Source organism: Entelurus aequoreus, linkage group LG04, assembly GCF_033978785.1.
Source record: "Entelurus aequoreus isolate RoL-2023_Sb linkage group LG04, RoL_Eaeq_v1.1, whole genome shotgun sequence".
Taxonomy (NCBI): Eukaryota; Metazoa; Chordata; class Actinopteri; order Syngnathiformes; family Syngnathidae; genus Entelurus; species Entelurus aequoreus.
The window spans coordinates 28256185-28266004 of record NC_084734.1 but is presented as its reverse complement, the minus strand read 5'-3'; positions in this window follow the sequence as shown (position 1 = coordinate 28266004).

Genomic DNA, 9820 nt, shown 5'->3' with positions numbered 1-9820 from the left:
GAGCAGGCCAGGAAGAGGACAAGGCAGCTCTCTAATGGGCCTCGCTTCATCCACTTCATCAGGGCAGTTGAAAGCGCAGAAGCAGGAGGGAGGAACAAAGGAGTTCTGGCCACGGCAAATGACTGGGAGATGCGGGCCGACCTGAATAAGCAGCTCAAATTCCCAGAGGAGATAGCCCACACTACCCTGAGACCTGATATTGTTCTGTGGTCTAGAGGAACCAAACAGGTGGTGCTTATCGAGCTGACAGTACCCTGGGAAGAGAGGATGGAGGAGGCAAGCACCAGTGTTGGGTTAGTTACTGAAAACCAGTAACTAGTTACAATTACTAGTTACTTAATTTCAAAAGTAACTCAGTTACTAACTCAGTTACTTAAATCAAAAAGTAATGCGTTACTGTGAAAAGTAACTATTTAGTTACTTCTTTTTTTCTTCTTTTTTTTTAATGCTCCCATTAATGCCCTTTAGCCTTCATTACAATACTGTTATTGCACTGGAGAATAATACAATCAGTTGATCAACTTGACATGCATTTTTATTTTCATTTTAACATAGTTAATGAAAAACAGTGCAACATAAAAAGGCATTTCTCCTTTCTTTAAACTTGGACCAATGACCATTAATAAAAAACAACTTAAAGTGCAACATAAGAAGGCACATCATCTTCCTTGAAACATAGATAGTGAAATAAAGCCTGACATTTGGAGTGATGCTGCTGTCTTCCACACTTGGAGCCATGGATTGTGCAATCCTTGTTTTCAGTGGCAGGATCATTGACACAGATGGTGAAGTTTCAGTGCTCAGTAGAGATGTAACACTTTTGAGGGGTTTAAGCACCTGGAGGACCTCCTCTGCCACTCTCACATCATCATCAGCAGGTTGATGATGTCTTTGACAGTTTTCTTCAGGGTGTTGTGGGTCAATGCAGAGTATATAGCTGCCTGGAGTTCCACTTTGTTTGGACATCATGTATGAGCTTTATGAGTAGGCAGTTTTAGCATTTCTTGCTTTGTCTTAAGTACATGAGCAGCTGTTGTGCTAGGAAACCTCCTTCCTGATCCATCCTATTGACTGATATGTGATGCCAAATTCACTACATGTGCAAAGCACCTATCTGTGGTCCCAGTCCTGCCTCATTCACTGCATTTATGTGATTTTTGGCATTATCACTTGTGACTGGGATATCTTTATCTTCCATTCCTCCACTGCTTGTGTCAGTACCTGCGCAAGGTGACTCTCGTAGAGGGGGCGTGTCTGCTCATCTGCCAGTCTGCTGTGATAAAGTGAGCGCTTATCATCACATAGTTTCCCTGGACGTCCACCAGTCTGCCGTGAGCGCAACAGATGATGCTCTGGATAGTTCATCCACAACTTTTTTCTTCTCCTGCTCATAAAGATCTGGCACAATCTTATCGCTGAAGTGGGTGCGCGACGGGATGTCATAACGTGGCTCAAGCACGTTCAGCATGTGTTTAAAACCCTCGTCTTGCACAACTGAGTCTGCTCCTATAAACACACCGATTAAATGGAACCCAGACACACACACACGCCTCTTTTCTTCTCTCCGGCGTGTGACAGAGGAAGATTCAGAAGAAAGACACCGCAGCGCTTCTGTTTCTAGCCGATACTACATAAAAAATAACGTAAAATAACGCAGTAACGCATCATGTAGTAACGGTAACTGAGTTACTGAATATTAAAAAATAATGCGTTAGATTACTAGTTACCGCCGAAACTAACGGCGTTACAGTAACGTGTTACTTTGTAACGCGTTAGTCCCAACACTGGCAAGCACAAGAAGTACCAAACCCTCATCCTCGAGAGCCAGCAAAATGGATGGAAGGCCTGGAACCTACCGGTGGAGGTGGGCTGTAGAGGCTTTGCGGGGCGGTCGCTCTGGAGAGCCCTCGGACTGCTAGGGATTGAGGGGCTGGCTAGGAAGCGGCTGGTAGCCAACACCACTAAAAGGGCAGAGGAAGCATCACAATGGATTTGGATACAAAGAAAGGTACGGTGGCAGAGCCGACCTACTGAAGTACTAGGGACAGAGTTGGGTGGCATTCAGCAGGGGTAGAGCCAGGACGCTGGATCTGCCGTCGAGCCCCTCCGAAGCGTCATGGGCTTAATTTGAGGAAACGTTAATGACAGGCGGTGCCCATTTGAGAACCTACTGGTGCCAACCAACTCATGGCCAGTTGAGGTATGCGGTCAAGCTTAGTATTGGCTCAGGGAGGAGGACGTCCCTGCCATGCAGAGTCCCGCCGGTGCCTTGATGGAAGGAGAGAATCAAAAAACACAGGACGAGATGTTGAACAGTCCCTTGTGCCAAATGTGGAGAGTACTCACTCGAGATGTCCTTGTTGTTGAGAATAGTAGACAGACAACGTGGGGGTGTGGGGGTGGGGTGTTCTTGTGAGTTGTATGGGATATGAGACTTGGTCAGGGTTAAATTCCAGGACAATTGGACAAGCGACACATCTTCAGTAGTGTGCCCTTGCATCATTGGGTGATTCGGCCTTCAAACACTATACACCAGGGGTGTCAAAGTCAAATGGACGGAGGGCCAAATAAAAAATTTAGCTACAAGCCGAGGGCCGGACTGTTCGAATGTTCATTGAAAAATTTTTAAATGACGCATATAGTCTAGTGAACCTAATTGAACCTACTGAAAACCTAACAAATATATTCCAATATGATCAGATAAATAAAGCAATATTTTCTTATGGCTCTGTCAGTAATCTTTAATTTTCAACAGACACAAAAGACAAATTTCCTTTATATAAAAATCCCCATAACATGAACATTAAATGAAAGAAACCGGTATTCAAGGCACCATCAGTAGCCTATATTTTCTATTTTAGCAAAAGTGGGCTAAATTTACTTCAAAGAAAAAAACAATAATAGCAATTTTCTATCATCCACTCAACTGAAATATTTTTAAAATATAATTAAATTGAAATACAATAAAATAAAGTGCAAAAATCTATAAATCAAAAACAACACTTTGTTTAAGGAGAAGTAACATGCAGTGAAAACAAATATTAAACTTTAACTTTTAAACTTGAATTGAGTAAAAACTCTAAATATGTGATTGCACAGTAATGTTCACATTAAACCCCCCTCCTCCCTCCGTGGGAGGGAGGCGAGTTGGGTGCCCGAAACCCCCCGCTGGTTTCGGCCCGCCCCTTGGCGCGCGTGGCACGGCGGGCTCCGCGACCCGACGGCTGGCCCTCGTGGCTTGACGGCGGGCGCGTCCCGACCAGCCGCGCGTAGGGGTCAAACGCAGAAGTCTCAGGGCCTCGTGGTGAGGGGGTGGCCTGCGGGTTTCGGCCCGCTTGACCCCCCCGCTCCGCTTGGCGCGCGCGGCACATGACGGGTTCCGCCACCGACGCTCGGGCTGCAGCCCGACGGTGGTGCGGGCCCGGCGGTGACGCGCGGTTTGGGGAAACAAAGCAGAAGTCTCAGGGCCTAGGGGCCGGGTTTCGGCCCGCCCCCTTGGCGCGCGTGGCACGGCGGGCTCCGCGACTGACGGCCGGGCTGCAGCCCTTCGGCCGGCAGGCGCGTCCCGGCGGGCCGCTCGCCCCCTTTCGGAACCTTGGACCGGCATCCGCTTGGTGCGTGTAAAAGATCTGCGGTCTGCGGGCCGGTTCTAATAATAAATCAAGATCATCCCAAGGGCCGTAAAAAACCTTCTCGCGGGCCGGATATGGCCCGCGGGCCTTGACTCTGACACATGTGCTATACACCCTCCACAAAGGTGGCCCGCCGAAGGATGATCAGTCCTCAGCTTGTGTCCCGTGCTCAACTGTTCCCGAAATTCACCCTGTTACACTGCTGTTTTTGGGGCCCAACCGGGGTCCTTCCGCTTGAGCCAAATCCACTGGCTGCTTCTTTCGGCTGCCTCTGAGACTGCTCTGATAGTCCTCCGCAGAGCCTGACCGTGGCTGCCGAGTTCCCTCAGCAGTCTGATGGTAGACGACGCCACAAATCCTCTGCATCCCACTTCTACTGGATAGACTTTGGTGTTCCAGCCACGCTGCCTCGCTTCTTCTGCTAGCTCTGAGTAGCGCAGCTTCTTACGTTCATAGGCCTCCTCCACAGAGTTCTCCCATGGGACTGTGAGCTCTATGACGTAAGCAGTCTTTACCGAAGGGGACCAGAGCCCCAAGTCTGGCCTGAGGTAGGTAGAGGCAATCTCAGGTGGGAAAACTAGCTGTTTGCCGATGTCTGCCAGCATCTTCCAGTCGCGGGCCCTGTATAGGTGTCCTGCTTCTGGTTTGGTGGAAAGCTGTTTGGGTGTTTTCCCGCCCTCTCGGACAAACATTGTTGTCTTCATGGGATTAGATATTCTTGGTGGCAAGGAGTTGACGGCACCACGCATGCTCTCCAGGGCTGATGCCAAGCTCTTGAGGACCTGGTTGTGCCGCCAGGTGTATCTCCCCTGCGTGAGGCTCGTCTTACATCCTGTCATGATGTGTCTGAGGGTTGCTGGAATTGGGCAGAGGGCACAGATTGGATCCTCGCCATACCACTGATGGAGATTCTTTGGTGATGGGAGCACATCATACGTTGCTCTGATGATAAAGCGGATTTTACTTGCTTCCATCTGCCATAGCTCCTTCCAGCTTATCTTTCTCCTCTCCACTCCTTCCCACTGCATCCATTGCCCCTGTTTGGCGAGAGAGACAGCCTTCGCACTCCTTAAGACCTCCTCCTGGCGACGCACCTCCTCCACCACCGGCGTCCTCCGCTCTGATGTTGTAGCATTTTTCCAGGATGGTTCTCTTGCAGTCAGGCCAAAGCCTCCTCTTCCCTGTTGGACCTTTCCCACGATGTCTCTGTGCCTCAGGGCTGCTGTAGCTTGCTGCACCGCATCAGAGATGAAGAGAGCGAGGCCACAGGCTCACAGATGGTGCAGGGGCGAGTACCTGTAAAGGTGAGCCAGTTGCGATACCCTTATCGTATTTTGCATATATAAGTAGTATGGAGGGCCAAATGAGACAAAAATAAATAAATAAATAAATATCTGAATAGTAACTAAAATCTGTCATTAAATATTTAGTGTAATTAATAATGAAATTAATATCAATGAAGTCGTGAAATAATTAATTAATTAATTAAATAATTTGTTAAATCATGAAATAATGAAATGAGTAATTATATATTAAAATAACTAACTTAAATTTTACATTAAATTAATGACACATTTAATAACACAATTATGAATGTATTCCATCCATCCATCCATTTTCTACCGCTTATTCCCTTCGGGGTCGCGGGGGACGCTGGAGCCTATCTCAGCTACAATCGGGCGGAAGGTGGGGTACACCCTGGACAAGTCGCCACCTCATCGCAGGGCCATGAATGTATTCCAATTATAATTAATTAAAGACACATCTAAATAATTATTTAAAGATGTATTTATTTATTTAGTTAAAGTTGTGCATTTGGCCCTCCATAAAGTAGCACCTGTGTCCTGATCGGGCTTTTTCAAAATAAGAGAATGTTGCATTCATGCGTATCGTTGGAAAAAAGTCAACTATTGTGAGAACACTTTCCAGCCTTTGTTGTGATTGTGTTATTAAAAACAAGATGCCACTCACTGGCCACTACATTAGGTACACGTGCAAAAATAAAAATTTGTAGGAAAACATTTTATTTTAAACTCTTACAATACCGATTTTTTGTGTATCGCTTTATGGGGAGAAATACACGTTTCGTGTGGAGTAAAATTAATTGGAAACAAAAAAGGTAAATAGATGATGTGGTCCTGATGGCTTCATCTGGCCAGGATCTTCAGCTCTCACTGGATCGGTACGCAGCCGAGTGTGAAGCGACTGGGATGAGAATCAGCACCTCCAAGTCCGAGTCCATGGTTCTCGCCCGGAAAAGGGTGGAGTGTCATCTCCGGGTTGGGGAGGAGACCCTGCCCCAAGTGGAGGAGTTCAAGTACCTCGGAGTCTTGTTCATGAGTGAGGGAAGAGTGGATCGTGAGATCAACAGGCGGATCGGTGCGGCGTCTTCAGTAATGCGGATGCTGTATCGATCTGTTGTGGTGAAGAAGGAGCTGAGCCGGAAGGCAAAGCTCTCAATTTACCGGTCGATCTACGTTCCCATCCTCACCTATGGTCATGAGCTTTGGGTTATGACCGAAAGGACAAGATCACGGGTACAAGCGGCCGAAAAGAGTTTCCTCCGCCGGGTGGCGAGGCTCTCCCTTAGAGATAGGGCGAGAAGCTCTCTCATCCGGGAGGAGCTCAAAGTAAACCCGCTGCTCCTCCATATCGAGAGGAGCCAGATAAGGTGGTTCGGGCATGTGGTCAGGATGCCACCCGAACGCCTCCCTAGGGAGGTGTTTTGGGCACGTCCGACCGGTAGGAGGCCACGGGGAAGACCCAGGACACGTGGGGTAGACTATGTCTCCCGGCTGGCCTGGGAACGGCTCTGGATTCCCCGGGAAGAGCTGGACGAAGTGGCTGGGGAGAGGAAAGTCTGGGCTTCCCTGCTTCGGCTGCTGCCCCCGCGACCGACCTCGGATAAGCGGAAGAAGATGGATGGATGGATGGATGAAAGGTAAATAGATTTGATAGTTTAAGTGTGCTTATAATTATGTCTTGCCGTTTGGTATGTTTTCTTTTCAGTCACGTTAACGGTCTTTGATACAAAAGTAGCTACAACACGCAAATTGTTAAGCTAGTCGTAATTTGATTTGATTTGATGCATTTATAACATATTTTAATAGATAGATAGATAGTACTTTATTGATTCCTTTGGGAGAGTTCCCTCAGGAAAATTAAAATTCCAGCAGCAGTGTACAAAATTGAGATCGAATTTAAAAAGTACAAAGTAAATAATGGGGGTATAAATGGAAACAAAATAGAAAAATATTACAATAGAATAAAAATAAAAAGCAACAATGTGAATAAAAATATAACAGTAAAATAAGAATATAACAAGAGAAACTAGGCAGTAGTGACCATGTTATGAAAAAGTATTGCACTGTTATTGTTTTGCATCCCCTGTCATCCTAGTACCCCCCTTCATCCCAAGAGAGGAGTTGTACAGTCTAATGGCGTGTGGGACAAAGAAGTTTTTTAGTCTATTAATGTCTAAAATGCTCCAATACCACAGGTTTTTTGCTTGTCTTAATCGGTTTGGTTAAACCAGGGGTCACCAACGCGGTGCCCGCGGGCACCAGGTCGCCCGTAAGGACCAGATGAGTCGCCCGCGGGCCTGTTCTAAAAAAAAATAAATAAATAAATAAATAAATATTTTTTTTAAATTTAAATCTACATAGAAAAAACACAAGACACACTTTCAATCAGTGCATCAACCCAAACAACCTCCCCCATGCACACTCATCCACACCCACTCACACAAAAGGGGTTATTTCTTTCTGCTACCAATATTCTGGTTCCCACAACATAGACAACACATCTGCAAGGGACACAGTCCCTGAAGCACACATGATTGTATAGGCTGCTGGTCCACTAACATTTTCATTAATTACTATTTTTTATGTAATTATTTTTATATTGTTTTACTTTCTTTTTTTTCCAAGAAAATGTTTTTTATTTATTTATCTTATTTTATTTTATTTTTTAAAAAAAGGGCCTTATCTTCAACAGACCAGGTTGTCAATGAAATTAGATTTGTTTAAAGGGTTTTTTAAACCAGGCCCAGTCCAGATAATGTCCAAGTCGGACTCAGCAACACACACCTTCATTCATGTACACAGAAAAAAATTAGGGAACACAACAGATTGCATATAATTTATAAACAAAATTACATTTTCAAAATAAGCATTTATGTACAGTCCAGATTATGTCCAGGTCACTCAAATTAGGGAACACAACAACAGATATCATATAATCTATAAACATAATTATACTTTCAAAATAAGCCTTTGAGGACTTCTCATCTTTTTTTTAAAATGTTTTTTGGCATCATTATCGTTTTCAACCATGTAACTTTCTAAAATTAGAAAATACTGAATAAATGTTTTAAAGAAAGTAATACTAAGTGAATATCTGTTTTTGGCCTTAAAAATAAACATTTTACCGAGTACTATAATTAAATTGACTAAATCATGATTGTCAATGAACTCTCCTAAAATAACAGAAACCACATTAAGCTTCATAAACAAACCAATCCTTAAACACATTTTTTCAACTTCCACCCAAAACAAAGACACAATATGACAATACCAAAACAAATGCAGGGTGGATTCAGGCTCCTGACAACAAAATCGGCAATCATCTGACTCTGTCATATTCCATAATTTTAACATTTTCCCTGTGGGTAAGAAGTTATAAATAATTTTAATTTGAAAATAACGATTTTGCACATCGATAGTGGTTTTATAGATTAGTTTGAATATGGCATCCCATGGCAACGGGCAGTCAAAAAAGTCCTCCCATTTTCCATTTGTGTTGTATGAGGCAGCCTTCAAAGATTTCTTTATTAAATAAAAATTATATATTTTTCTATTTATTTTAGTTCCTTTTTGCCAACTAGAATTTCTTATTAGAGGTTTACAAACTAATAATTTAGTAGTTCCATAATTAATTATTTGTTTCCATCTTTTCCCAATTACTCCAGTTAGTTGATAAAACGAAAAGCTTGAGCAAGCATCACCATACATAGCTCTAAATTCATCATACTTCATAATTTTACCATTCTCATTGATAATATCATTGACAAAAATGATTCCTCTTTCAAACATATTTTTCCAAAAGAAAGGCTTTCCATCTATTACAATATTAGAGTTCATCCATATTAACTGCTGCAAAATATCGTCTCTTTTTTCTGGCACATAAAATTGAAAACACCACTATGAGTGGATTGTTTCCTTTATGAACCCCGCCATGTTTCCCAGCAGACTCTCTGGGAGGGGATCACTTGTAAAAAAGGATACAATTTCTTTTGATACAGTACATGTTTTTTGTCCAACAGGACATTTGTGTACCACTCAATGTTTAAATACATCTTTGGAACAATTGATGCTTTTAAAGACAGACACACAGCTTCAAGGTTGAGAAGTTTCAGGCCCCCATATTCATACTCTTTGTACAAAACCTTTCTTTTAATCTTTTCTGGTTTGCCGTTCCAGACAAAATCGAAGACCCTCCGCTCATAAATCTTAAAAAAGTTTTGTGATGGAGCTGGTAATGACAAAAACTAATAAATAAATTGAGGAATAATTAACGAGTTGGCAATAGACATTTTACCATACAAGGTTAGGGATTTCCCTTTCCATAATTGCATAATTTTGTCCAGCTTTCTTAGTCGATTATCATAATTTACTGAGCCTAGATCTTCCAGATTTTCTGGGACAACAACACCAAGTATGTTAACTGGTCCATCTGTCCACAAAACAGGCACTTTGCATTCCATTCGAAAGGACGTTCCCTTTAGATTTCCGATCCTTAACATTTTACATTCATCATAATTAAGCTTAAGGCCAGATTGCTGTGAAAATATGTCCAAAAGATCAAGAAGGTTCCGCAAACAATGAGGAAAAATCTTATCTTTGTGAATCAGCCTTTTCTGACATGAACTTCATCAAGAACAAACACAGAACACGCCTCACTGATGCACATCTGCAAGACTCACTCAGAGTTGCAGTGTCAAGTTACACACCAGAGTACAACACACTAGTTAACAGCATGCAATGCCAGGCTTCCCACTAACTGACAAAGAAACAGATAACAGATTTGGTGTCCAGTTCAAAGTGTGACATGATTTAAAAATTGGAGAGTTTACTTTTGTATTTTACATGAGTTATTATTTGTACAAACATGGTGCAAAGTAATTCATG